This window comes from Manis pentadactyla, chromosome 13 (assembly GCF_030020395.1).
Source record: "Manis pentadactyla isolate mManPen7 chromosome 13, mManPen7.hap1, whole genome shotgun sequence".
Classification (NCBI taxonomy): Eukaryota; Metazoa; Chordata; class Mammalia; order Pholidota; family Manidae; genus Manis; species Manis pentadactyla.
Genome location: NC_080031.1, coordinates 89,051,801 through 89,063,002, shown reverse-complemented (window position 1 = coordinate 89,063,002; position 11,202 = coordinate 89,051,801).

The following is an 11,202-nucleotide window of genomic DNA, read 5'->3' as shown; positions in this document are numbered from 1 at the left end:
AGTTTCCATGTCAAAAAGGAACTGCCATTTCCATTTCTTCCATTTGCTAAGAAGTGTTTTGTATGACCTAATCATGGTACCTGCAGGAATGGCCTCCTGTGGGTTCAACTACTGGAAGAGTTGAGAAGTATATTGCCATATGGGAAGGACACTCTGCTATCTGTGCAGAGAGAAGGGCCAGGTAGTTATGCATCCTGTTGGCTTGAAGACTGAGAACCCAAGGCAGGCACCTCCTGCCTTTTACTACTCTGATCACATTTTCAGGACTAAAGGAAGAATCTATTGGTCATAAAACCTCTGTGAGGGAATATGCCAGGTATCAAGGGCTAGGTGTAACCACATGGGGCTTTGTCCAATTGTCCACCTTGCATGTTTGCTTCATCAGCTTGCTTAAAGCCCAGTACTAACTCTCACTCCATGGCACCCCCCAGCAGAGAACTGCAAGGAGACATTGGCCAGAGGACAGACACCTGCACTAGATAGAAGCCTCATGTAGAGTGAGCAAGTTTTAGACCCCTTTTTGTGGACAGAAACATTGAGAAGACTCTGCCCACCTGAGACTTTTTCCCCAGTTGAACCTTCCAACTGGCACTGTTACCTACAGTTCAAAGTCATCATTAAGCATGTGACCACACGTGGCAAATGAAAACTGGCTCTCAGTGGTGAACTCATAATTGTGAAAAGTATGTGTTTTCATGGAAACCCAAAAACATGCAAATTGATCGCTAAGACTGAATGTGTTCCTTCATCAGGGCCATGTGCACAGTTAGAGTAAATCATTGGAAAAGCTCAATAGTAAAACACTAATTTCTAAAGTTTCCATCCCATTAAATACAATAATATTTTTTGGGAAAGACTGCAATAAATAGAATTATCACACAGGTAAAGTCACTGCCCTACATAATCTTATCAATCAAGATAAGGATTGGTATTTCATAATTTATTGGGGTTTTAAAATGAGCTGGTAGTACATTATAAGTAAATTTTGGGGAAATTTTTAAAAATCACATAGAAGACAAATGATGTTATTTATGTAATTAAATATGTGCAGATATCAGGTAACTTGAAACACATATATTTTACTGATTTAAAGTTTAAGTAGGAAGAGTAGCTATTGATTATATTTCCCTCAAACACTAAAAGGTTTAAAAGTATGAAGACAATCCTTCAAAATATAATTTGGATTTTGCTGAACACAAAGCTTTTAGGAAATGTGTTTGAAGATTAATGAATCCTGGAATTTTCTGCACTCCTAGTAAGAAATAGTTGAGTCAATGCTAACAGCAAGGAATCCCTTCAAAGAGCACTATGCAGATAAATGTTGGGGTCTTAGAAATAAAGATGCTAATTTACAAAATGATACCGTAGCTTTATAATCTGTCATTATAGCTTTCCCTCTTAAGACAAGAGAAGGCATTTGAGTGTGCAAAATGGAGAGATAAGAGACAGGGTAACATGCTGTCATCCATCTGTGGAGACTTATGCTGGAAGAAGGAAATGGAGCTTGGGAGAACCAGTCCAGAGGTAGACACGCATAACTGACTAGACTTATTTTTGGGTGGGATGGAAAATGATCAACAGACAGGACTGGAAGATCTTCCTGTCAGATATATTACTAAATGTATAAAAGCATTCTTGTACTTTTAAAACTTGAGTTTCTTCATTATGAATAACTAAAATCAAAATGCTTCATCACATTAAAGATTTGTTGTACAGGGCTTAAGTGGTTTTGTAGAAGAGTGTCTTTATGGATTTACATACAGTTTCAATGGCTGTACAATTATTTCTTGCTTATGAGAATGCACTTTCAAACTGGTCCAGAAAGCTGACCTTTCATAGCTCATTTCTTTTCTTGAAATAACTTATATGTACCTTGTTTCCTTAGTTAATTGTAATGTTGGTCCTCTGCAGCAATAAAATGGCTATATATTGAGTATCTGGGATGGACCACTCGGCACCGTTGTATTATAACTGTTTATAACTTTGTAATGCCTTCATAAATGTGATTCATTACACTAATAAACATGTAGGACAAATACAACATCTTGCTGTTTCTTTGTCCAAGTTGCTTTGTCCTTGATACTTAGACATGACCTTTGCCTCCACCTTGGACAGACCCTCAGCAAGCCTATTAGTTGATTTCATAGGTTTATTTTAGTTTTAAATTTCCCCAATATTATAACATCTCATTAAAAAATAGATTATAACAGAAGAGCTCAGGTTGTTTGTAATTTTAAAAAAGTACCCCTTATGGGATAATATAAAAATTCTTAAAAGATGGGAAAACAGAAACTCTGGTTAAAAGTTTACAAAAAATAGAAACTATTATTACAAGACAGACTGTAAGCAAGAAGACTGATAAAGAATGACTTGCTTTTCAATAAATAAGGGGTGTTGGGAGGGGCTAGGGCATGACACTGAGCATTTTGGCTCTATTTTTGGTAGAGATAAAGCTAAAAGAAATGAAGTCAAATTGTAGAGTAGTGATTGGTGAAGGAGAAAAGGGCATAGTTTCTGCTTTCAGTGTTGATGACTGCTTGTACTATTAGAAGCACTATATAATGTGACACTGCAAATACTCTGTAGAGGTTCTAAAAATAAACTAGAGTCCCATTAGTGAAGAATTGCCTAGAAATTTTTTTTTTCCTGAAGTAGAGAATAACTGAATGGTATGCATCTGGCTTCAGTAGTCTGTTCTGTGGGAATTCCCAGATTCCACAGTCCTACTGTGTACAGATTTTAATGTCTCCAATTAATGGCAAGCAGTTACAAGAACAGATCTGAAAAACAAAAGCAAGACATTGGAAGTCTCATCTCATCCAGAAAGGAAATTAACCTGTAATGTCCAGTCTTAGCCCTGGATGATTATGACTATTGATCCATGGCTTTAGCTCAGCCCCAACCAACATGTGTCAGGTTCATATGGTGGTGTGGGGTGGAGTCACACTGGATTTCTTTATTGGTCTGTGATCTAGTCTACTTGGATGAAGCCTTGATATTCTACTGTTCCTATCAATGTAATTCAGGGTTTGGACCACACTCCTTACAGTCATAGTTGCCAGGGGGGGTCCTCCAGAACCATATGAAGTACTATAAATTCAGTAGTTAGATGCTTGACTTTTTTATCTGAAATAACAATGGTAAGATTTGCCTCACACAGTTTTTCTGGGAGCTACATGAAGTTTTATGAGATAAAACTGCTAGAATATAGGAAAAGCTCAAATCATTGGTTTTTTCCTTCTAATGCTTTTAAGTAGTATCACTGACTATAAGCTCTAATGACATACCTATACCAGTACAACTGACTCCACTTAGTCACTGACTGACAATAGTTAAGGTATGCTACAGCCCTTTGAACTCGGTCACTACTATGGTTTTCTTAGTTTTTCCAGTTTTTGCTCTAGGTGTTCTGAGTTTTTTAATCACTTTTTTATAAGCTTGCCACTAAGGCTCAGTGTACTATACAACTGTATCTGGCTGGACTAACATTATTCTATGCTAATCAAAGCATGTACAAAGTTCTGAGTCTAATTAGGATGTGAAAGGATGAGAAAGACCTACTTTACACAAAATGATAAACAAACTTCTCCAGTATAAAAAGGAATAATAGCATTGTGTTGTGAGGGTTCACCATATGTAGTTGTAAATATATTACAAAAACAGCAAAGAGGATAGGGTGCTCTATTAAATTCTACAGTGGTAAGGTATTCACATTGTATGTGGAATGACACTGCATTATTACAAGACAGAATACCTTGTTTAAGCAAATATGTTTTAGTCTCTAGAGCAACCACTAAAAAGTGGATAAATAAAACAAATAGGTAGGGACAGAACTTAAAAAGAGATATGAAATGGGATACTAAAAAATACATGATTAATGCAAAAGAAAGCAGAAAATGAGGACTTTAAGAACAAAGAAAAAGCCAGATAGATAGAAACAGCCAGATGGTAGACTTAAACCAAACAATACCAATATCTGTCATTAAACATAAATGGGTTAAATAGTCTAATTATGAAGTAGACATATTTTTGGACTGAATTATTAAGAGCAAGCAATCAAGAAAAATCTACCCATATTTTGTGTTAAAGTGACACAATATATATATTCAAATATAAAGATACAGAGAGAAAAAAGATACAGATAGGCTGGAAGTAAAGTATGGAATAAGATATATTATGAAAACACCAAATATTCGAAAGCAAGGATGGTTATATTTATATAAGAAAATCATTCCCAGTACAAGAAATACTACCAGAGACAAAGAAAAACTACTTACAATAATAAAGCACCAATTCATCAAAGAGTCATGAAAATACTAAAACTGCAAGAATCTTACTACAGAGTTTCAAAGGAGGTGAAGCAAAAATTGACAGCTCTAAGTGGGGAAAAAAGGAGAAATCCACAAACACATTGGATATTTTAAGTCTCCTCTCGGCAATTGGTAGAATAGGTAAACAAAATCAAGTAAACATATGGAAAACCTGAATCATATTATCAACCAACTTGACCTAATAGAAATTTATAGAACATTATACTTAACAGTTGTAGAACATACATTATTTGAGGCACATGCAACATACATCAAGATAGACATTATGGCCTGTCATGAACTGTCTCAACATATTTCAAAGAATGAAGTCATAGAGCATATCATGTTCAAGTAAAACATAAAATTAGAAATCAAGAAAAAACTGACAAAAAGCCTCACTTATTTGTAATTTCAGCAATATATGACTACATAACTCTAGAGTCAAAGAAAAAAGGATGATGAATTAGAAAATATTTAAAGGGTAATAAAAATTTAAGTCCAATATAGAATTTATAGGATGTAGCTACAGGGTTGCTTATTTTTAGAGGTTTATAATATAAAATAAATATCTACAAGTAGTTATCTAAGCCAGAGATTGGCAACTGTGTTCCACAGGCAACTTGAGAACAAATATTTTAGGCTTATGGACAATGGTCTTTATAACAATGAGGCAACTCTGTCATTGTAACACGAAACATGCATAAACAATACATAAATCTGTGTTCCCATATATTTTATTTACAAAACACACATCTGGCCTGTGGGTTGTAGTTTGTGGACCATCATCCAAGTTTCCAAGTAAAGAAGTTAGGGAGGGAAAAAAAGAAATAGAAAAACAAATCCACATGAAGTGGAAGAAAAGACATAAAGAACAGGAAATACACAATAACTGGAAAAACCAACAAAGCCCCCAAATTTGGTTCTTTAGCATTTTAATGTAACTGATAAACCTAGCAAGAACAATCAAGAAATAAAGAGAGAAAATATAAATTATCAACATCAAGAATAAAAAATAGGCCATCACTACAGATCCTACAACATGCCTCTAAATAATCAATGGATCAATGACCAGATAAAGACAGACATCAAGCAGTATGCGGAGACAAATGAAAACAACTCAACAGCCCAAAAGCAATGGGATACAGCAAAGGCAATTCTAAGAGGAAAGTATATTGCAATGCTGGCTTACCTCAAAAAAGAACAATCCCAAATGAACAGTTTAAAGTCACAATTAATGAAACTAGAAAAAGAAGAACAAATGAGGCCCAAAGTCAGCAAAAGGGACAAAACAAAGATCAGAGCAGAAATAAATAAAATTGAAAAGAATAAACAATAGAAAGAATAATTGAAACCAGGAGCCAGTTCTTTAGAAAATAAACAAACAGATAATCCACTAGCCAGAGTTATCAATAAAAAAAGAAAGTGTACATGCACAAACAAAATGAGAAATGAGAAAGGAAAAATCACTACAGACACCATGGAAATACAAAGAATTAGTAGAGAATACTATGAAAAATTATGCTAACAAATTGGATAACCTAGAAGAAATGGACAACTTTCTAGAAAAATACAGCCTTCCAAGACTGACCCAGGAAGAAACAGAAAATCTGAACAGACCAATTATCAGCAATGAAATTGAATTGGTAATCAAAAACTACCTAAGAACAAAATCCCTGGACCAGATGGCTTCACCACTGAATTTTATCAAACATTTAGAGAAGAACTAATGCCTATCCTCCTTAAAGTTTTCCAAAAAGTAGAAGAGGTGAGAATACTTCCAAATTCATTCTATGTCAAAACCAGACTGAACACCACAAAAAAGGGAAATTACAGACCAATATCCCTGATCAACTTAGATGCAAAAATCCTCAACAAAATATTAGCAAATCGAATACAAAAATACATCAAAAAGATCATCCATCACGACCAAGTGGGATTTATTCCAGGGATGCAAGGAATAAATTCAAATGGCCAAGAGGCATATGAAAAGATGCTACACATTGCTAATCATCAGGGAAATTAAATTAAGACCACAATGAAATATTATCTCATACCAGTTAGGATAGCCAACATTCAAAAGACAGGGAACAACAAATCCTGGAGAGGATGAGGAGAAAGGGGAACCCTCCTACACTGTTGGTGGCAATGTAAATTAGTTCAACCATTGTGGAAAGCAATATGGAGGTTCCTTAAAAAACTAAAAAATAGAAATACCATTTGACCCAGGAATTCCACTCCTAGGAATTTACCTGAAGAGAACAAGATCCCTGATTCAAAAAGACATATGCATCCCTATGTTTATTGCTGCACTATTTACAATAGCCAAGATATGGAAGCAACCTAAGTGTCCATCAATAGATGAATGGATAAAGAAGAGGTGGTACATATACACAATGGAATATTATTCAGCCATAAGAAGAAAACAAATCCTACCATTTGCAACAACATGGATGGAACTAGAGGGTATTATGCTCAGTGAAATAAGCCAGGTGGAGAAAGACAAGTACCAAATAATTTCACTCATTTGTGGAGTACAACAACGAAGCAAAACTGAATGAACAAAACAGCAGCAGACTCACTCCAAGAAGGGACCTGTGGTTACCAAATGGAAGGGCTTTGTGAGGGTGGGTGGGGAGGGAGGGAGAAGGGGATTAAGGGGCACTCTAATTTGCAATCACAATATAGGTAGATTACAGGAAAGGCAGTACAACATGGAGAAGACAAGTAATGACTCTATAGCATCTTACAACACTGTTAGACAGTGACTGCAGTGAGGGGTGAGGACTTGATAATCTGGGTGAATGTTAAAACCACAATATTGTTCATATGGAACCTACATAAGATTGTATATCAATGATAACTTAATTTAAAAAAAAATGCTGTAAAGATACTCATTACCATGTCTTTTTGTATGTCTTTGTATAAACTATATCTTAGAAGTGTTAAAGTATGGATATTATTTTGAATTTGAATATCCCTCTGAAGAATTGTTCTATTTATATAGTATAAGAATGTTTATTTCCCACAACCTTGCCAATACTAGTTATTTTTACTCTTTAAAATCATTCCATTTTAAAGAAAATTACATTATTAAAACACATGTTCTCTTCATTAATTAGGACACTGATATGCTTCAATACATTTATAATTCTTGAATACCTAATCGTATTTATTTCCCTTTTTTACTAAAAGTGGAATGTCCATATCATATTAGTTGAAGGTCTTTATGTTTTGGATATGAATATTTTCATACAATATGCAGAGTGAACTTTGTGTTTGCTTATTATACTCTGCAAATGAGTGAAATCATTTGGTACTTGTCTTTCTCCACCTTGTTTATAAAGTTTTTAGAGGTGAGTTTTGTTTCAGTGAAACAGTGGTGAAGTACAAGCACTCTGGGGTCAGAGTTCATATGGTAAACCTTGGCTCTGCTACTTAGCGCCTGTGTGTTCATGTGCCAATTACCTAATAGTCTGAGCCTCAGTTTTATCTCCTTTCTAAAATGGATATAACAACACTGGCTACTTCAGGTTTTAATGAAGATTAAATTATTAGGCATTTTTATTATTGTTTTTGTTTTTTATATTCTGATGTCTTTTTATTTTTATCTTGATTACTAAGGCCTCACAGCAAATACAAGCAGAATTATGAATTATTGGTGATATTTATTTTCTATCTTTTTAAAATTAGTTGTAGGGACCCACATACTAGTTTTACTGTAAGAATAATTAAAACCCAAGACATAGCTATTCTTTTTTAAAGAATAAACAATTGGTCTATGTGTGCCTGTTTCAATAAGCCAGAGTTGCAGGCCAATGTTTGCCTTTCTATTAATAGCAGACAGGTCACCACTACCTATGCCTCCAGGCAGAAGCTTGTAGAAGTTTTGAGAATTGAATCTTTGGGTAAGTCTTATACAGAGGATTTCACACAATGACAGGTGGTCCACAGACATTTGCCAGCAGTGTAAAATCTAGAATGCTTTTATTTCCTGTAGCACAAAACTAGTTTCTAAGAAGCAAAATGCTGAGTATAGGAATGAGTGGGCACAAAGATGTCAAACACACAAGATTTAAAAAAGCCAAGGAGGGAAAAAGAATAAAAATAAAATGATAGCAAAAGCAGTAACAAAAGCCTTTCCCCTTTCAACCAAATTTGTTGGACAGAGTTACACATATTTACTTTATCTTTCTCCCACATCTCCTTGACTTTCTAGGTCTGAGAATTTTTGTGTTGCCAAATACTTGGCAGGAATCTCTGCCTTTCTTCTTCCAAATTCAGGACTCTGGAAAGGTGCCCTGAACTTGCATTGATGATGAAACTCATTCCTCTGGGAAAAAGATTGTGTTTTCTTCTTTCTTCTTCTTCTTTTTTTTTTTTTTTTTTGGAAATTCCCAGAAACGAGAACATCCATTTTTATATTTAACCAGATTTGTTTCTTCAAATCTGGAGAAGAAAGCAAAACCTTCTCATCTCTTCTCCTGCCCCATGGAACATCCAGAACCTGGGGATGAGTCCTTTTTAGACGGTCATCGTTCAAATATCTCCTGGCACGACTCCATCAAATGCCTCTTTTGAAGTCCTGATTACTATCTTTATAAAACATATTTCTATTTATGCATCCAAGTCACTCTTCTATGGATATGCTACACATTGTCAATGTCGCCCTTAATCCAGACAGAATTATCCAGACATGGCAGTCGCCAGAGCAGAGAATGCTACACTGAATGTTTGCCTCGGTCTGAACATTCAATTTTCACAACTGCTGACCAGGTTGTATTAACGTGGAGAAGCTGCATCTATACTTCTGCCTCATATTGAGCTTGCAATCAACTCACCTCCTAACATAAGAAATATACTTCAGGTAAATTCAGGTATTTATTTTATATATATACCAACATAAATGATTTTCAAAGTTATTTTTATATGTATAAACTTTAAAATATACCTCTGACTTTTTATGACAATCTGTCAAGTTAATTCAACTCTTGGTAATAAGGTAGCATTTCCTATATCTAATAAATAAGTCTAGGGTTTACTTTCACCTTTCATTTATTATCTTTAATATAATCACTTCCATATTCATTTATCTGTTAGAAAACAAACATTCTACAAGGCTAGGTAATTTAACACTGACCACACAAAGAATAAAGAGCAAGGCTAGAAACTGAACCCATCTGTCTGATTCAGAAAACACTTTCTTCCTCAATACCACACAGCCTCAGAGTGTAGCAGAGCAATAATCCTCTTTCCCAACATTACTCTTTAAAAATTTGAAAAGTATGGCTTTCAGACCATTATCTGAGTTATTTATAAACTAGTTGAGCATGACAGTGCCAAGGACAGAACTGTGTGGCATGCCAACGCCACCAGGGAATTCTTTTCTGTGCTGGCAAGGACCCATTAGTTATTACTCTGAGAACAGTAATTCCACCAGCCACAAGCTGACCTAATTTTGCTAAAACCCAACCCATGCATCATCATTCATATTTACAAGAATACCATGAAAGATTGTCAAGACACTTGCTGAAATCTGAAACATTCTGTCTAGCTACAGCACTTCCAAAATTCTGTTACTAACACTTGAGAATAGATTTGGGTCACCGTCATTTAACAAAATGTACTTGGTTTTAGTCCTTCAAAATGTTTTCAAAACCCTTAACATGTTGGCCATTGTGACTCTGAAAGACAGTATATTTGCTATGTTGTATTTTGTCAGATAACTGCCCCCCATATATACTAGACCTATTATAAAATGAGTGTTCTTTGGAATATACTTTGCTAAATGATTCATGAATCAATTTCAGTCTGGAACTTCTGATCCAATGTGAATTGTGGTTAGTTTGGTGTGAGTTCATGTATCATCAATGGCCTGAGACAACTTACACAGATATAGAGACACAGACATACACACACACACACACACACACACACACACACACACATTCATACCACTCATGAAGTCTAGAGTTTTGGTAGACAATGGCATCAAATTAATCATGTTTGTTTCCACATGTAGCCTGCTTTTGTGTGGCTATTCTCATTCCCTTGTGGTGAATGCACACATGCAACATGAAATGCTTATCTCTACTCAGATCCACTTTTCTGTCAGTTCTAACAACCCACCACATCTTCTTAACCAGGCATCTCTATGTGATGTGTTCTCCACAACAGTACACAATCCTGTCTCCCAGAATTTCCATTCTCTTGAAGTAGCTAGGCCACTCAGCAATGAATACCTTGCTGACTTGGTTCAAAGTCCCACTACTTCTGCACAATAACTTGGAGAAATATTCTTCTGTGCCTTTTACTTTTCTGTATGGTGTGTGTGTGTGTGTGTGTGTGTGTGTGTGTGTGTGTGTGATTTATTATTTCTGCCTTGAGATCCATTTTGTTTCCTTCTCCAGTTTTTCTCATAGTTCTCCTTTTAACTAAATACTTTCCAGATTCAGTGCTGTCCATGAAATATTAGCCATGCGATAATGAAACAGAAATGTGTCTGAGCTACCTATGTCTTCTTCAGGAGCAGGGGGAGGGAGAGAAGATGAGTTCATAGTATTGGAAGGAAAGTGTGTTGGACATTTCTTATTCCCTATCTCGGGTCTCCTCAAACCATCCTTTATTCTAATATCTGCTACAGTGGCTAAACGCACATGTGTGCACCCTGCCAGCCCCTCACCTCGGGGGCATGCTGTATCTCTTGCTGCCCTCTCTGGGCTTCCGCGAACTCACTTCATGAAACAGCTGCGGGAACTCTCACGTATACGCATCTGGAAAGTGGGAGAATGTCGCAGAATCAACTCTTGACTTATGGGACGTGAGAGCTCATGGAGAATTCCCCCCTCCCCGGGCTCCTTAGGCAGACAGGTCTGAGGCTCATTCCATGTCGGAA